Source organism: Moschus berezovskii, chromosome 7 (assembly GCF_049115385.1).
Source record: "Moschus berezovskii isolate FMDL1 chromosome 7, NW_MosBer_1.0, whole genome shotgun sequence".
NCBI lineage: Eukaryota > Metazoa > Chordata > Mammalia > Artiodactyla > Moschidae > Moschus > Moschus berezovskii.
In genome coordinates, this window is record NC_142466.1 from 29752667 (window position 1) to 29772341 (window position 19675).

The following is a 19675-nucleotide window of genomic DNA, read 5'->3' on the forward strand; positions in this document are numbered from 1 at the left end:
CCACACAGTATATCCTTGTTGCTTAACTGTTTCATTTATAGTAGTTTGTTAATTCCATACCCTTAATTTGTTACTTCCTCCAGTCCTTTCCTCTTTGGTAACCACAAGTTTGTTTTCTATGTCTGTGAGTCCGTTTCTGTTTTGCATAATACTTTGGCCACCTCATGCGACAAGTTGACTCACTGGAAAAGAGTCTGATGCTAGGGGGGATTGGGGGTAGGTGGAGACAGGGACGACAGAGAATGAGATGGCTGGATGGCGTCACCGACTCGATGGACATGAGTTTGGGTGAACTCCGGGAGTTGGTGATGGACAGGGAGGCCTGGCGTGCTGTGGTTCATGGGGTCGCAGAGAGTTGGACACGACTGAGCGACTGAACTGAACTGAACTGATGTGTGTGTGTGCATGCATGCTTAGTTGTGTTTCTTTTCAACCCTATGGATTGTAGCCCACCAGGCTCCTCTGTCCATGGGATTTACCAGGCAAGAATTCTGAAGTGGATTGCCGTTTCTTCTTTCAGGGGATCTTCCTGACCCAGGGATCAAACCCATGACGCCTGTATCTTCTGCATTGCAGATGGATTCTTTACCGCTGAACTGCCAGGTCATAAAGTAGTTCTATTTATAATTTTTCTAAGGAACCTCCACAGGCTTTTTTATAGTGGCTGCACCAATTTACATTCCTACCAATAGGAATTCAAATCCTGCTGATTTTTTGATTGGATTGTTTTTTGATGTTGAGTTGTATGAGCTGATTGTATATTTTGGATTTTGACTCCTTGTCAGTCACATCATTTGCAAATATTTCCTTCTATTCAGTAGGTTGTCTTTTCATTTTCTTGATGGTTTCCTTTGCTCTGCAGAAGCTTTAAGTTTAATTAGGTCCCATTTGTTTATTGTTTATTTTTGCTTTCGTTTGCCTTCAGTTCAGTTCAGTTGCTCAGTCGTGTCCGACTCTTTGCAACCCCATGAAATATTGCTGTTTTATGTCAAAGAGTGTCTTTCTATGTTTCTTTTAGTTTTTGGTTTCCAGTCTTACATTTAGTTCTTTAAAATCTATTTTGAGCTTATATTTGTAATTGTGTGAGAAAATGTTCAATCTTATTGTTTTACCTATAGCAGCCCATTTTCTCCAGCACCACTTGTTAAAGGGTTTCCCTGGTAGTTCAGTTGGTAAAGAATCTTCCTGCAGTGCAGGAGACCCAGGTTCGATCCCTGGGTTGGGAAGATCCCCTGGAGAAGGAAATGGCAAACCACTCCAGTATCTTTGCCTGGAAAATCCCATGGACAGAGGAGCCTGGTGGGCTGCAGTCCATGGGGTCTCTAAGAGTTGGGCACAACTGAGCGACTAACATACTCAAGCATACGCACTTATTAAAGAGACTGTCTTTTCTCCATTGTATATTCTTGTCTCCTTTGTCATAGATTAATTGACCATAACTGCATGGGTTTTTATCTGGGCTCTGTATTTTGTTCCATTGATCTATTTTCTGTGCCAGTACCATGCTGTTTTGATTACTGTAGCTTTGTGGTAGCCTGAGGTCCTGGAGGGTGATACTTTCAGTTTTGTTCTTTTTTCTCAGAATTGCTTTGGCAATTTGGGTTCCATGTTCTTTTGTGGTTCCATGTCAATTTTAGGATTATTTTTCTAGTTCTGTGAAAAATGTCACGGGTATTTTGGTAGGGATTGCATTAAATCTGTAGGTTGCTTTGGGTAGTATGTCCATTTTAATTGTATTAAGTCTTCCAGTGTGAGAGCCCATGCTGTGTGTTTTGATCAGAGCATTTAGTCCATTGACATTTAAAGTAATTCTTGATAGGTATGTACTTACTTTGTTACTTTCTTTTCCAGTTGTTTTTGTAGTTCTTATTGAGCTTCATATTGAGCTTCCCTGGTGGCTCAGATGGTAAAGCGTCTGCCTACAATATGGGAGACCCAGGTTCGATCCCTGGGTTGGGAAAATCCCTGGAGAAGGAAATGGCAACCCACTCCAGTATTCTTGCCTGGAGAATCCCATGGACAGAGGAGCCTGGTAGGCTACAGTCCATGGGGTCGCAAAGAGTCGGACACGACTGAGCGGCTTCACTTTCACTTTCACTTTTTCATGGGTTCATATATATTGGTTCATAGTTGTATCTACTTGCTTTAAACTGAAAAGAGCTACATTTTTTACTTCCCTCTCCCACATTAAGATCCCTGGAGAAGGAAATGGAAACCCACTCCAGTATCCTTGCCTGGAGAATCCCATGGACAGAGGAGCCTGGTAGGCTACAGTCCACGGGGTCGCAAAGAGTCAGACATGATTGAGCGACTTCACTTTCACTTTCCCACATTTTGTGTTTTTGAAGTCATATTTTACATCTTAATGCTTACCCTTTACTGTTGATTGCAATTATAGTTGCTTTTACAATTTTTTGCTTTTGTTTTGATCTATGTACTGCCTTATTTAAGTGATCTTTATCCTTATATATGCCTTTCTTATTGGAATGTTCCTTTTCCTATATATTCTTACTTCTTTTCCATTTAGAGTGGATTCTTTGACATTTCTTTTGACTTTTCTTTTAGGTTTTGTATTGCTGGATTCTTTTAGTTTCTACTTGTCTGAGGTCTTTATCTCTCCTATTCTAAATGATAATCTTGCTGTGTAGAGTATCCTAAGTTGCAGGTTTTTTCCCTTTCAGGATTTTGAATGTATAATGCCCTCCCTTCTGACCTGCAAAGTTTCTGCAGAGAAATCAGCTGATAGCCTTACGGTGGTTCCTTTGTATATGACTATTTATTTTTCTCTTGCTGCCTTTAGAATTCTCTCTCTGACTTTTGCCATTTTAATTATGTTGTGTCTTGGTGTGAGTCTGTTGGGGTTCTTCTTGCTTGGGACCCTTTGTGATTCCTGTATAAGGATATCTGTTTCCTTATTTAGGTTTGTGAAGTTTTTAGTCATAATTTCTTTAAATAGGTTTTTGATTCTCTTCTTTCTTCTAGAACCTCTGTAGTGTGAATGTTGGCACTTTTTATGTTATACCATAGATCTTGTATGTTGCTTTGTTTTTGTTTTCATTTGTCTTTCTGTCTGCTGTTCTGATTGGGTGATTTCTATTATTCTGTCTTCCAGGTCACTCATGCTTTCTTCTGTGTCATTTAGTCTGTGATTCAGTACTGCTTGAGTGCTTTATCAAAAATGTGTGTGTTAGTCGCCCAGTCATGTCTGACTGTTTGCGACCCCATGGACTGTAGCTGGCCAGGCTCCTCTGTCCATGGAATTCTTCAGGTAGGAACACTGGAGCGGGTTGCTGTTCCCATCTCCAGGGTATCTTCCCAACCCAGGGATTGAACCCGGGTCTTCCACATTGCAGGCAGATTCTTTACCATCTGAGCCACCAGGGAGGCCCTTATCAAAAATGGATAATTCAATTATCCATTTTTGATTTGGTTTTCTTTATAGTCTCTAGTTCCTTGTTAAAATAACCTGTGCTTAGATAAATTCTGTCTCCTAATTCAGTTATCATTTTTATTACCAATGTTTTAAACTAGTCTGGTAGACTAATTGTCTACCAGTTTCATTATTTTTTTCAGAAGTTTTCTCTTCCTTTTCGCTTAGCCATCTCTGTCTCTATGGATTTTGGTGAAACATTTATTTATTGGTCTTGAAGGGGCGTTTTTATGTGAAAGTCCCTATGTAGACTGTGTGTGCCCAGTGTCTTTGGTGTGAGGGCTGCATTTAACATGGACAGTAGTCACATTTTTCCCAGCTTGTGCTGTCCACTATCACCTTGGTATGGCATGTGGCTGGTGTTGGAGTAGCAAGAGTCTCTGTGTGGTGTGAGGCAGGACTTCCTCTCTGCTCATTGGCCATCACTGCCCTGTCAGGGGCAGGGTCTGCTCCCAATTGATAGAGCAGATGCCCAGACGGTTGGGCCTGAGCTGGTTCTGTTCCCTTTAAGTGTGTGTTTTCTTCTCCCTCCACTGAGGCCTTTGCCCCAAAGGAGGGGAATGCTGAAATAAGTGGGGCTTATGTGCTTACAGAGGTAAGATGTGCTACCTGTATATGTGTCTGTAGCTCTGCTCAGATGCAGCCCAAGGTTGCATCTTTGCCCCTGTTGTGGTAGACCCAGATCTAGTGCTGGGTTGTGGCATGGAGTGGGCAGTGCTGGAGCACTTGCTCAGCTGCGACTGGGGGGGTCAAGTCTGGACTGCTTCTGGGGTGCTATTTGAGTCACCACCAACAGTGGCTGCCACTGCCCCACTTGGACCTCATCTGAGGCCCCCTCAGTTTGCCTCTGCACCCCTAGGTGGAGTTTTTTCCCAGGAACCAGCTGTCCTAGATCCAGTGCCATGCTGTGGTGTCCATTCAGCTGAGATAGGGGAATGCAGTGAGGTAGCACTCACTAAGGCAGACTCTCTCTGCTCTGTTGGCAAGCCAGCACCTGTGCACTCCTCATCAGTGGAGTCCAGGCCTCTCCAGCTTTTTGTCTGTCTTGGCATTTCTCCAAGCAGCCAAGGGGCTTGTCTCCTCCACATAGGACCCCAAGATTGGGATGCCAGGTCTGTGGGTCTTCCCCTCCTTACTCCAAAAGGGAAGCGTCTGCCTCTGTAATCTCCCTTTTCCTCTTAGTACCCTCCAAGGGGTACAGGTCTCAACCCAACGTTTTCCTTCCCATTCTACCCAATTACATAGGTATCCTTCTTGCAGCCTTCGTTGGATAGGCATTTTTCTGCCAGTTCCTAGTTAGTTTTGCATGAGAATTGTTCTGCATATACATGTAGTTTGGATGTGTTTGTTGGGGAGGTGAGCTCCACATCCATCCTCATATTCCATCACCTTGATCCCCTTTCTCTATTTTGTTTTCATGTTGCTTATTTCACTTCTAAAAATTTTTTAGGAATTTAAAAATATGGACCACTTAAAAAATGTTTATTGAATTTGTTATGTCTGGGTTTTTTGGCCATGAGGCATGTGGGATCTAAGCTTCCCGACCAGAGATCAAACCCACACCCCCTGCACTGAAAGGTGAAATCTTAACCACTGGACTGCCAGGGAAGTCCCCAACTTCTATTTTTTTTTTTTTAATGAAAGCTTTAATGGGTAAAGAGAACAGAATCCCTTTGGAAACTTTAGATGACTTAGCCTAGCTTCCTCCCAATAAAGATAGCTACCTCCATTGCTGAAATATATAATACGATTTTCTTTTTTTAATTGGCATATAGTTGCTTTACAATATTGTATTGGTTTCTACTGTACAGCAAAGTGAATGGGCTATACGTGTACATATCCCCTTTGCTGGATTTCCTTCCCATTTAGGTCACCACAGAGCATTGAGCAGAGTTCCCTGTGCTATTCAGTAGGTTCTTATTAGTTACCTATTTTATATATAGTATTAACTATGTATAAAATATCAGTGTATATATGTCAATTGAAATATGTTATTATATATGAAATATATCTCACTAAGATGAAGATAAAGAATTAGATAAACTAAACTTTATGGGATTATTGTAAGAAATTAAAATTTTATAACTTTACTTTTTAAACCAGATTACCTTAAGAACCTTCCTAGTTTTTCAAGTATAAAACCAAAATAAACAGTGAATTTATAATTCTGGTAATTTTGGAGCAGCGATAACGATTCACAATAATTTGAGATACATGCAACAGTTGTAATGTTAAAAAAAATCTGTGATTTCCTTTTTTTCCCAATTGTTAATAGTACTGTGGCTGGCTGCCTATCTTTACTGAAAGAAATACGTTTTGATAGAGATTGGTGAAAATAAGGATGTAGTTTTTTTCCCCACTCAAGTTTGTGTTCCCAAGATTAAGAATCTAAGACAGTAAACATTTAGTTAATCAGATGTTACCCAGTTTGCAAAGCTGTTATCTGTGGCTGTCTGTTTTAACCATATCCACCAAATTTTCATTTCATTTTGTTCAGTGTTATCAAAGGCTTACTTTCTGAAATCTAATTAATATAGATGAAATAGGAACAACTAGATATTTTGAATGTAGGAGACATAACTTTTTAAATACACTGTTTCTGGAGTTTCAAGTGCAAAGTTGTGTTGTGTGAGGTTCCACGTAACCCAAGTTACAGAATACTAATTATTAATACATCAAAAAAAACAAACGTAAAACTTAATTGAATCAAAACTGCTTTGGAGAATTTATTTCATCACTCAGCAAAATCTACCAAAAAATACAAGTGAAACACAAATAATATCATCAGAGTCCTTGAGATTTTCCTTTAAGAAGGCAGTTGAATGAAAACCAATAATTAACACTTCAAAACACATCCATTCAGTTTCACTCCCAGCATGCTTTTTCTGAAACACTCTTTATCTTGGTCTTTTCATTCAATAGAAAGGTTAACCTTAATAGAATGAGTCAGTCCCTTGTTGGCTGTATACATATGCCTATATTTACCCAAGAAACTTATTTTGTGCCTGCAGTATGTCAGGTACAGCACAACAAAGCTGTATACAGGTTTGTTGTAAAAAAAAATGTACCAGGTCTCACTGAACTTCCTAAGCAAAGTTAACTTTTTTTTTTATTACATCTGCTATCTCGAGCAAATTGATCACTTACAAGAATCTGTATTTCTTTCAAAAGTTGAAGGAAGTAATATCGTCAATATCTGTTTCTCCAAAGAAAGAATCATACATTTATTTAAATTTATGTACTAAGAAAAGAGTCATATTTTATTGTGCTAAAATATTAAAGTGATTTAAAATTAAAACCATCTCCCCTTTCCCTGACAACGTCTTCTCATTGGTTATTTTTGGTTTTAAAAACATCATGTGTTCCTTTCTTTCAGATAATTTTTACTTTCTTCTTCTGGGTCTAAGTGATAAGCTAATTTTGATATGGCATTTCTCCAGGACAGTTTTTCAGAGTAATTCTAGGAAGCAAGAGTCGTAGAATTAACAAGAGTACCTGTTTAGAATCCAGATTCCTGGGCTCCATGAAAGATCTGTTGAATCGGAAGGTTTGGTAATGAACATAGGAGCCTGCATTTTGACAGGTTCTTCAAATGAGCCTCATGCTCACTACAGTTTGACAGCCACTGCTTTTGAGTCTAATGTATTTCAGTTTGGATAGAAAATTGCTAATAAGAACTCTTTATATAAAAGCCATCATAGAATGTAGTTCTCTGTAGAACTGAGATGATAGGGCATTCATTTTTTCTTATATAGTTTTGAACCCTCTAAATAGGAATTATTAACAAATTAGTCTATCTTTGCTAAGGGTAGCTAGAGTTTCATATCTCATCTTAAGGTTCCAGTCAATTTTATTAATATATGAAAATCAATTAGTAAAAATACATCTTAATTCATCAGACAAATGCAGGAATCTGTCATGGTATTCAGCTGAACCATGGGGCCCTGTGATACATAATGTGGAGGTAAGAGCATTGGTTTTTTTGTTTTTGCTTGTTACTGATGTACAATATTATATAATTTTCTGGTGTACAATACAGTGGTTCACAATACTCCCTGTGTTGTACAAATATATCCTTATAGCTTGTTTTATACATAGTCGTTTGTACCTTCTAATTCTATTCCCGTATTGTGCCCTTTACCCTTTCCCTCTCCCTGCTGGTAACAACTGGTTTATCTGCAAATTTGTTTCTTTTTTGTTATATTCATTAGTTTATTTTTTATATTACATGTATAAGTTATATCATACAGAATTTATCTTTCTCATCTTACTTATTTCACTTAGTATAACCCCTTCAAGTCCATCCATGTTGTTGAAAATGGCAAAATTTCATTGTTTTTCATGACTGTGTAGAATTCCAATGTATATGTAAACTACACCTTCTTCATTCATCTGTTGTTGGATATTTAGGTTGCTTCCATATTTTGGCAATTGTAAATAATGCTGCTGTGAACATTGGGGTGTGTGTATCTTTATTTTTAATAATTTTATTTATTGGCTGTGCTGGGTTTTCATTGCTGCATGGGCTTTTCTTTAGTTGTGGCGAGTGGGGGCTACTCTTTAACTGTGGTACACAAGCGTCTCATTGCAGGGGCTTCTCTTGTTGCTGAGCACAGGCTCTAGGGCACACAAGCTTCAGTAGTGGGGTGCATGTATCTTTTTGAACTAGTGTTTTGGATTTCGGGGGGAATAAATACCCAAGAGTCAAGTTTCTGGGTCATATGGCAGTTCTGTTTTTAGTTTTTTGACACACTGTTTTTGCTAGTGGCTGCACCAGTTTACATCCTCAAAAAGAGTGTATGTGGGTTTCCCTTTTCTCCACATCCTTGCCAGTATTTGTTATTTGTATTCTTTTTGATGACAGCCATTCTGACAGGTGTGAGGTGATAACTCATTGTGATTTTAATTTGCATTTCCCTGATGGCTAGTGATAGCATCTTTTTATATACCTGTTGGCCATGTGTATGTCTTCTTGGAAAAATGTCTATTTAGGTTTATGCCCATTTTTAATCAAATTGTTTTTTGATATTGAGTTGTATGAGGTATTTATATATTTTAAATATTAACCCCTTATTGGTCATATCATTTACAAATATTTTCTCCCATGCAGCCTTTATTAAATTTTGTCAATGGTTTCCTTTGCTGTGCAAAAGCTTTTAAGTTTAACTTGGTGACGATGGTTTATTTTTGCTTTGTTTCCTTTGCTTTAGGAGACAGATCCAAAAAATAGTGTTATGATTTATGTCAAAGAGTTTTTGTCCTATGTTTTTTTCTAGGAGTTTTATAGTTTCCAGTCTTATGTTTAGTTCTGGAATCCATTTTATTTTTGTAATTGTGTGAGAACATGTTCTAATTGTTTTACATGACACTGTCTAGTTTTACCAGTATCACTTATTGAGAAGACTGTCTTTTCTCCATCATGTATGCTTGCCTTTTTTAAATCATAGATTGACCATAAGTTTATTTCTGGGTTCTATTCTGTTCCATTGATCTGCATGTCTGTTTTTGTGCCTGTGCCATACTGTTTTGATTTCTGTAGTTTTGTAATATATAGTTTGAAGTTAAGGAGTGAGGTTCTTCCAGTTCTGTTCTTCTTTATAAAGACTGCTTTTACTATTTGGGGCCTTTTGTGTTTCCATACAAATTTTAAAATTATTTTTTCTATTTCTGTGAAAAATATCTTAGGCATTTTAATTCAGATTGCATTGAACTGTAGATTTCCTTGATCATTTTAACAATATTCTTCTAAAACATGAACACAATATATCTTTCTGTTTGTTGTTTTCAATCTCTTTCAGTGTCTGATAGTTTTCCAAGGTCTTTTATTGCTACTTTCTTAGGAAGATTTGCATTCCAGTCCCCTATAATGAAAAAGACATCTTTTTTGGGTGTTAGTTCTAAAAGATCTTGTAGGTCTTCATAGAACCATTCAACTTCAGCTTCTCAGCATTACTGGTGGGGCATAGGCTTGGATTACTGTGATATTGAATGGTTTGCCTTGAAAACAAACAGAGATCATTCTGTCGTTTCTGAGATTATATCCAAGTACTGCATTTCAGACTCTTTTGTTGACCATGATGGCTACTCCTTTTCTTCTAAGGGATTCCTGCCCACAGTAGTAGACACAATGATCATCTGAGTTAAATTCACCCATTCCAGTCCATTTTAGTTCACTGATCCCTAGAATGTCTACGTTCACACTTGCCATCTCCTGTTTGACCACTTCCAATTTGCCTTGATTCATGGACCTAACATTCCAGGTTCCTATGCATGATTGCTCTTTACAGCATCGGACCTTGCTTCTATCTCCAGTCACATCCACAACTGGGTATTGTTTTTGCTTTGGCTCCATCCCTTCATTCGTCCTGGAGTTATTTCTCCACTGATCTCCAGTAGCATAATGGCCACCTACCGACCTGGGGAATTCTTCATTCAGTATCCTATCATATTGCCTTTTCATACTGTTCAAAGTAGAAGTCAAGAAACACCTGGAGTAACAGGCAAATTTGGCCTTGAAGCACGCAATGAAGCAGGGCAAAGGCTAATAGAGTTTTGCCAAGAGAACGCACTGGTCATAGCAAACGCCCTCTTCCAACAACACAAGAGAAGACTCTACACATGGACATCACCAGATAGTCAACACCAAAATCAGATTTATTATATTTTTGCAGCCAAAGATGGAGAAGCTCTATACAGTCAGCAAAAACAAGACCAGGAGCTGACTGTGGCTCGATCATGAAGTCCTTATTGCCAAATTCAGACTTAAATTGAAGAAAGTAGGGAAAACCACTAGACCATTCAGATAGGACCTAAATCAAATCCCTTATGATTATACAGTGGAAGTAAGAAATAGATTTAAGGGACTAGATCTGATACACAGAGTGCCTGATGAACTATGGACGGAGGTTCATGACATTGAACAGGAGACAGGGACCAAGACCATTCCCATGATCAGTTCAGTTCAATTCAGTTCAATCACTCAGTCGTGTCCGACTCTCTGCGACCCCATGAATCACAGCATGCCATGCCTCCCTGTCCATCACCAACTCCCGGAGTACACTCAAACTCATGTCCACAGAGTCAGTGATGCCATCCAGCCATCTCATTCTCCATCGTCCCCTTCTCCTCCCACCCCCAACCTTTCCCAGCATCAGTCTTTTCCAGTGAGTCAACTCGTCGCATGAGGTGGCCAAAGTATTGCAGTTTCAGCTTCAGCATCAGTCCCTCCAATGAACACCCAGGATTGATCTTCTTTAGAATGGACTGGTTGGATCTCCTGGCAGTCCAAGGGACTCTCAAGAGTCTTCTCCAACACCACAGTTCAAAAGCATCAATTCTTCAGCGATCAGCTTTCTTCACAGTCCAACTCTCACATCCATACATGACCATGGGAAAAACCATGGCCTTGACTAGACGGACCTTTTTTGGCAAAGTAATGTCTCTGTTTTTTAATATGCTATCTAGGTTGGTCATAACTTTCCTTCCAAGGAGTAAGCGTCTTTTAATTTCATGGCTGCAATCAGCATCTGCAGTGATTTTGGAGCCCCAAAAAATAAAGTCTGACACTGTTTCCATGTTTCCCCATCTATTTCCCATAAAGTGATGGGACCAGATGCCATGATCTTTGTTTTCTGAATGTTGAGCTTCAAGCCAACTTTTTCACTCTCCTCTTTCACTTTCATCAAGAGGCTTTTGAGTTCCTCTTCACTTTCTGCCATAAGGGTGGTATCATCTGCATATCTGAGGTTATTGATATTTCTCCCAGCAATCTTGATTCCAGCTTGTGCTTCTTCCAGCCCAGCGTTCCTCATGATGTACTCTGCATATAATTAAACAAGCAAGGTGACAATATACAACCTTGACGTGCACCTTTTCCTATTTGGAACCAGTCTGTTGTTCCATGTACAGTTCTGACTGTTGCTTCCTGACCTGCATACAGGTTTCTCAAGAGGCAGGTCAGGTGGTCTACTGAATGAGGAATTCCCCAGGTCGGTACGTGCCCAGTATGCTACTGGAGCTCAGTGGAGAAATAACTCTAGAAGGAATAAAGGGATGGAGCAAAAGCAAAACCAATACCCAGTTGTGGATGTGACCGGTGATAGAAGCAAGGTCCAGTGCTGTAAAGAGCAATATTGCATAGGAACCTGGAATGTTAGGTCCATGAATCAAGGCAAATTGGAAGTGGTCAAACAGGAGATGGCAAGAGTGAACATAGACATTCTAGGAATCAGTGAATTAAAATGGACTGGAATGTGTGAATTTAACTCAGATGACCATTATATATATACTACTGTGGCCAGGAATCCCTTAGAAGAAATGGAATAGCCATCATGGTCAACAAAAGAGTCCGAAATGCAGTACTTGGATGCAATCTTAAAAACGACAGAATGATTTCTGTTCGTTTCTAAGGCAAACCATTCAATATTACAGTAATCCAGGCCTATGCCCCAACCAGTAATGCTGAAGAAGCTGAAGTTAATCGGTTCTATGAAGACCTACAAGACCTTTTAGAACTAACACCCAAAAAAGATGTCCTTTTCATTATAGGGGACTGGAATGCAAAAGTAGGAAGGCAAGAAACACCTGGAAAAACAGGCAAATTTGGCCTTGGAGCAAGGAATGAAGCAGGGCAAAGGCTAATAGAGTTTTGTCGAGAATGCACTGGTCATAGCAAACACCCTCTTCCAACAACACAAGAGAAGACTCTACACATGGACATCACCAGATGGTCAACACCAAAATCAGATTTATTATATTCTTTGCAACCAAAGATGGAGAAGCTGTATACAGTTAGCGAAAACAAGACCAGGAGCTGACTGTGGCTCAGATCATGAACTCCTTATTGCTAAATTCAGACTTAAATTGAAGAAAGTAGGGCAAACCACTAGACCATTCAGATATGACCTCAATCAAATCCCTTATGATTATACAGTGGAAGTGAGAAATAGATTTAAGGGACTAGATCTGATAGATAGAGTGCCTGATGAACTCTGGACGGAGGTTCGTGACATTGTACAGGAGACAGGGACCAAGACCATCCCCATGGAAAAGAAATGCAAAAAAGCGAAATGGCTGTCTGAGGAGGCCTTACAAATAGCTGTGAAAAGAAGAGAGGCGAAAAGCAAAGGAGAAAAGGAAAGATATAAGCATCTGAATGCAGAGTTCCAAAGAATAGCAAGGAGAGATAAGAAAGCCTTCCTCAGTGATCAATGCAAAGAAATAGAGGAAAACAACAGAATAGGAAAAACAAGAGATCTCTTCAAGAAAATTAGAGATTCCAAGGGACCATTTCATGCAAAGATGGGCTCAATAAAGGACAGAAATGGTATGGACCTAACAGAAGCAGAAGATATTAAGAAGAGGTGGCAAGAATACACAGAAGAACTGTACAAAAAAGATCTTCACGACCAAGATAGTCACGATAACGTGATCACTGACCTAGAGCCAGACATCTTGGAATGTGAAGTCAAGTGGGCCTTAGAAAGCATCACTACTAACAAAGCTAGTGGAGGTGATGGAATTCCAGTTGAGCTATTTCAAGTCTTGAAAGATGATGCTGTGAAAGTGCTGCACTCAATATGCCAGCAGATTTGGAAAACTCAGCAGTGGCCACAGGACTGGAAGAGGTCAGTCTCATTCCAATCCCAAAGAAAGGGAATGCCAAAGAATGCTCAAACTACCGCACAGTTGCACTCATCTCACACGCTAGTATAGTCATGCTCAAAATTCTCCAAGCCAGGCTTCAGCAATATGTGAACCATGAACTTCCAGATGTTCAAGCTGGTTTTAGAAGAGGCAGAGGAACCAGAGATCAAATTGCCAACATCCGCTGGATCATGGAGAAAGCAAGAGAGTTCCAGAAAAAACACCTATTACTGCTTCATTGACTATGCCAAAGCCTTTGACTGTGTGGATCACAGTAAACTGTGGAAAATTCTGAAAGAGATGGGAATATAGACCACCTGACCTGCCTCTTGAGAAACCTGTATGAAGGTCAGGAAGCAACAGTCAGAACTGGACATGAAACAACAGACTAGTTCCAAATAGGAAAAGGTGCACGTCAAGGTTGTATATTGTCACCCTGCTTATTTAACTTATATGCAGAGTACATCATGAGGAACGCTGGGCTGGAAGAAGCACAAGCTGGAATCAAGATTGCCGGGAGAAATATCAATAACCTCGGATATGCAGATGACACTACCCTTATGGCAGAAAGTGAAGAGGAACTCAAAAGCCTCTTGATAAAAGTGAAAGAGGAGAGTGAAAAAGTTGGCTTGAAGCTCAACATTCAGAAAACAAAGATCATGGCATCTGGTCCCATCACTTTATGGGAAATAGATGGGGAAACATGGAAACAGTGTCAGACTTTATTTTTTGGGGCTCCAAAATCACTTCGGATGCTGATTGCAGCCATGAAATTAAAAGACGCTTACTCCTTGGAAGAAAAGTTATGACCAACCTAGATAGCATATTAAAAAGCAGAAACATTACTTTGCCAACCAAGGTCCGTCTAGTCAAGGCTATGATTTTTCCTGTGGTCATGTATGGATGTGAGAGTTGGACTGTGAAGAAAGCTGATCGCCGAAGAATTGATGCTTTTGAACTGTGGTGTTGGAGAAGACTCTTGAGAGTCCCTTGGACTGCAGGGAGATCTAACCAGTCCATTCTAAAGGAGATCAGTCATTGGAAGGACTGATGCTAAAGCTGAAACTCCAATACTTTGGCCACCTCATGCGAAAAGTTGACTCACTGGAAAAAGACTCTGATGCTGGGAGGGATTGGGGGCAGGAGGAGAAGGGGATGACAGAGAATGAGATGGCTGGATGGCATCACTGACCCAATGGACGTGAGTTTGAGTGAACTCTGGGAGTTGGTGATGGACAGGGAGGTCTGGTGTGCTCTGATTCATGGGGTCGTGGAGAGTCGGACACGACTGAGCGACTGAGCTGAACTGAAGTAGGAAGATTTATTGCTACATATTTTATTCCTTTTGATAGGATCATAAGTGGGATTGTGTCCTTAGTTTCTTTTTCTGTTTGCTGTTAGTGTATAGAAAAGCAACCAATTTTTGTATATTACTTTTGTAACCTGCAACTTTACCAGATTCATTGATGAGTTTTAGTAGATTTTTGATGGTGTCTTTAGGATTTTTTTCATGGACTTTTCTGGTGGTCCAGATGGTAAAGCATCTGCCTATAATGCAGGAGACCCAGGTTCAATCCCTGGGTCGGGAAGATCCCCTGGAGAAGTAAATGCCAACCCACTCCAGTATTCTTGCCCGGAAAATCCCATGGATGGAGGAGACTGGTGGGTTACAGTCCATGGGGTTGCAAAGAGTCAGATGCAACTGAGCGACTTCACTTTCCCTTTAGGATTTTCTGTTTATTACCATGTCACCTGCAAACAATGACAGTTTTACTTTTCCAATTTTAATTCCTTTTATTTCTTGTGTGATTGCTGTGACTAAGATTTCCAGTACTATATTGAATAAAAGTGGTGAGAATGGGCATCCTTGCCTTGTTTGTGATGTTAGAGTGAATGCTTTTAGCTTTTCACTTTTTTAAGAATGATGTTAGCTGTGGGTTTGCCATATATATCCTATATTATGTTGAGAAAGGTGCTCTTAATTCTCACTTTCTGGAGTACTTTTATCATAAATGGGTGTTGAATTTTTTCAAAAGCTTTCTGTGCATTTATTGGTTTTTTTTTCTTCAGTTTGTTAGTGTGTTGTATGACACTGATTTGTGGATGTTGAAGAATCCTTGCATCTCTGGAATAAACCCCACTCAGTCCTGGTGTATGATCCTTTTAATGGATTGTTGGATTTGGTTTGCTAGTAGTTTGTTGAGTATTTGTGCATCTATGTTCATCAGTGACACTGGCCTGTAGTTTTCTTTTTTTGTGTTGTCTTTGCCTGGTTTTGGTATCAGGGTGACGGTGGCCTTGTAGAAGGAGCTCGAGAGTTTCCTCCTTCTGCAGTTTTTCAGACAAGTTTCAGATAGATAGATGTTAAACACTCTTCCTTAAATGTTTGATAGAATTCACCTGTGAAGGCATCTGGTCCTGGACTTTTATTTGCTGGAAGTTTTAAATCACTTTCATTTTTAGTACTTGTGATTGATCTGTTCATATTTTCTGTTTTTTCTTGGTTCAGTCTTAAAAGGTTGTATGTTTCTAAGAATTTGTCCATTTCTTCTAGGTTGTCCATTTTATTGGCTTACAGTTGTTTGTGATAGTCTCTTATAATGCTTTGTGTTTCTGTGGTGTCAGTTGTAGTTCCTCCTTTTTCATTTCTAATTTTATTGATTTCAGTCCTCTCCCTTTTTTTTTTCTTGCTGAGTCTGGCTAAAGATTTATCAATTTTATTTTCTCAAAGAGCCAGCTTTTAGTTTCATAGATGTTTCCTGTTGTTCATCTCTGTTTAATTCATTTCTGCTCTAATCTTTATGATTTCTTTCCTTCTGCTAACTTTGGATTTTGTTTGTTCTCTCTCTAGTTGCTTTAGGTGTAAGGTTAGGTTGTTTGCAATTTTTCTTTTTTCTTGAGGTAAGATTGTTTTGTTATACATTTCCCTCTTAAAACTGCTTTTGCTGCATCCATTATGTTTTGGACTATCTGTTTTCTTTAGTTGCATGGCCTGAGATGTCCCAACACTGGTGCCTACAGACTGTTGGACCAGGGTGTGGTGGGTCCTGAGGCTAATATGCTAGATAGAGGAAGGATTCCACAGTGGCAGCCCACCAGCACCAGAGTCTACGTGGTAGAAGTAGTTCCCCAAGATGCTGATGGCAGTGTCTTTGTCACGGTGAGCTTCCGTTGCCTCTTAATTCTCTGGGAGACTCTCCAAGGTTAGTAGGGAGATCTGACCCAGGCTCCTCTCAAATTACTTCCTCTGTCCTGGGTCCTGGAAGGGTGTCAGATTTTGTGTGTGCACTTTAAGAGTGAAGTCTTTATTTCCCCCAGCCCTCTGGGACTCCCTAAAGTAAGCCCTACTGGCCCTGAAAGCCAAATGCTCTGGGGGCCTATCTTCCTGGTGCAGGACTCCTGGGCTAGGGAGCTAAATGTGGGGACTCTCACTCCTTTGGGAGAAACTTTGCAATTGTTATTACTCTATTTTTGGATCACCTACCTGGTGGGGGGCAGGGTTGATGTGAGATTTGACTGTATCACAGTTCTGTTATCCCTACTTGTCTCATTATGGCTCCTCCTTTATGTGTTAAGTTGTAAAGTATCTTTTCTGGTAGGTTCTGGTCTTTTTCACTGATGGGTGTTCTGCACATAGTTGTGACCTTGGTGCCCCTGTGAGAGGAGGTGAGCTCAAGGTCCTTCTGCTCTGCCATCCTGCACAGCCCTCTCAAGAACATTGGTTGTGATTTCAAACGCAGCCCCAGTATTTACTAACTGAATGACTCTGAGTTCTGATTTTCTCAACTGCCCAAGGTTGTTGTGAAAAGCAAATGAAATATGGTGAAGTAAATAAGTCTTTGTAAATTATCAACAGCCATACCGACATAGGAAATGTATGCTTCCTAGAGGCTTTTCTTTATTACATGATGGTTTACTGATTTATATTTTCTGAATGTAAACTCTACAAGGGCAAAAAATGTCATGTCTGGTTTACTTTGTACTCCAGAACCTTGTATTGTGGAAGATAATAGACACAATTGTGCAACTCTGAGTTTATGGATTACTACTACAATATCCAGAAAAAACTATTTTAATAAACAGATTAGGTGATTTTTTTGGATTTATCTCAAAGGTCACCTCATGTTCAGAAGACACATATAGAGGGTTTTTTTTATTTAAGAAACTTATATAAATCTTTCCTTAATGTGCTACTTGCTTCTATTAATAGAATGTATTTATATAAGATGTTTCCGTTATCTTCCCAAGTCCCAGTATATAAGATGCCAGGCCCATTTCAAGCATTACAGCTACTATTTATTGTCAGGGAAATGTACAAAGATGAAAGTATTTCTTTTACATTTTAGAATTTATGAAGCATATTTCTGAATTCTTTCAGCTCTCACAACTACTTTGTTAGGTGGGTTACTTCTTTCATATGAGAAGTAAAACCAAAGTCAGGGAGTCATCAATATCATTTTTATTCATTACCATTTCTAACAGTTTGGAAATTATTTCACAAGTTCCCTGTGTCTGGCAAGAAACGATGCTCTTTCTAAATTGCAGTTTCAAAGAATTTTGGTTTATGAAGATTAATAGATTACACTGCGTCATATATTAAAAAGATGAGACTTAAAAGTTTCTAGGATTAGAATAAAGCATTTCCTTCCAGAAAATATAAAAGCAAATTATCTTGTCCAGCACCATAGCAGTGATTTACACCTGAGGATGATGCTGTGAGGTATCTTTCCGGAAGAGTGGTGAAGGATGTGAACTGTCAGAGCCACATTCTGTCCTCTGGTTCCACTCGAAATGCCTGCAGCTTCCACTAGGCTGGTTGAGGGCAGAGACCTAAAGACTGCGCTTACAACTCTGGCTTTTAATGAAGGCTCTTAACCACATGGTCAGATTCCTCTTCTAAAACAGCAACTTGCTAAAATGTTTACCCCAAATCTAAAACTACTGCTTGCTTTCAAAGTAACTAAGATAGCTCAAGATAGCAGTTGCGTCCTTAACAAAGACTTACTCTTTATATAATTATAATATCATCTTTGGTTAAAATCATTTTGGAGAACTTGTGGCAATTAACTTAAAAAAGGTTATTAACAGCTTATTAGTTACCATGGAGCCATTACATTACAAATAAAACACAAAGATTTTAGGCACTTGCATGGATCCCAACATCTGTTTCAAACATATACTTTTCAAATCAAGGGTCAGACTGTTTGGATGCATCTGGGACACACAACACAGACTTAATCCCGCACAGTGCTTTGTTAGCATACCCCAGCACACTGTTTGTCTTGGCAACTTGTGATTTCAAAAACTAACAGAAGATGACTTATAAGGAAACTTCTCCTTTTGTATATAGTTTGGAACTTTTCCTTTTGTATATAGACTGGTCTCAAAAAAAAGCAGAGACTTCTGGGTTTTGGAGAACAAACTAAAATATCCTAAAGGAATACCTTCATTCTTACCTGAGGTCAGACACGTAACCAGGAGAAAGGGTCTTATTATTCCAGTGAGCTGCATCCTTGGAATAGTTGGAGTTTAGAACCTTTAGAGCTTCAAATTTAGAATCTGACAGTTTAGACTCTTTAGTGCTTCCCATGAATAGGAAAATCCTATGAATCTTAAGCATAAGACTGCTGAAAACAAAGAGGGGAGCTAGGGAAGAGAGGATACAGATAGATTTTATTTCCTCCCTTTTGTACTCTTCTGTTTTCTTGTCAGGGCAGGAGCAAGGACAAAGCCTGATTGAGAAGAAACTGGGCCGAATTGAACAAGGCAATCTGGGTCTGGAAGACTGGGCTGGTTCTTCATCCCTCTCGTGAGCACCAGCAGGTCTTTCTGCTGACTTGTAGGGGGCGGGGATGTCGGAGTAGTTTGTCAGTGCCCACTTCCTCTTCACTGTCCTTACTGCCATCCACGTTTGCCAGCTGGCTGGAAATGTAATGTCCTTCAATCCATGAGGACCTGCTCTTTTACACTGTAACTCTGAGCTTCCCAATTCCAGAGGTTTGTTAATATGAGACAGGGGGTTTCTTTTATTTGATTCCAGCAGTCTATATTTAGCATGAATGAAGTTTAATCCTTGGTGGGAGTTTTCATCCGAAAGTGGGTGCTGACAAGCCTGATGCAGTAGAAAGAGCTCTGGGCCTGGGGTTCTAGAACCTTGATTCCAAGGGTAGTAGCTCAGCTATGTATTAGATGTTTTCTTCATTTAAAAATAGAAAATAATGCCTCTTTATAGTACTGTTAAGGGTAAACTAAGATAATACAAGAGAAACTCTAGTCATTTATACTCTTGATACCTAGTAATAAATGTTAGAAGAGTTTCAGCCTCTCATTGGTAGGAAATATGAGAGAGTCAAGGTGGGAGGAAGAGTGAGGGAGACTGGCTTCTCATAGAAATGTTCTCTATTTCTGCTTCCTTAAAACTCATTTCCCTGTAGCTCAGCCTCTAAGGAGGTAATAGAAATGAAATACTGGTGATGCAGTTCAGTACTACCTGAGTTAAGTACTTCCTTTCCTCCTTTTCTGTAAGCATCTCGGCACCCTATGGAGTTCAGCAAAAGAAAGAGCTGTGACCTGGAAACAGAGTGTGAATTACCCAATGAA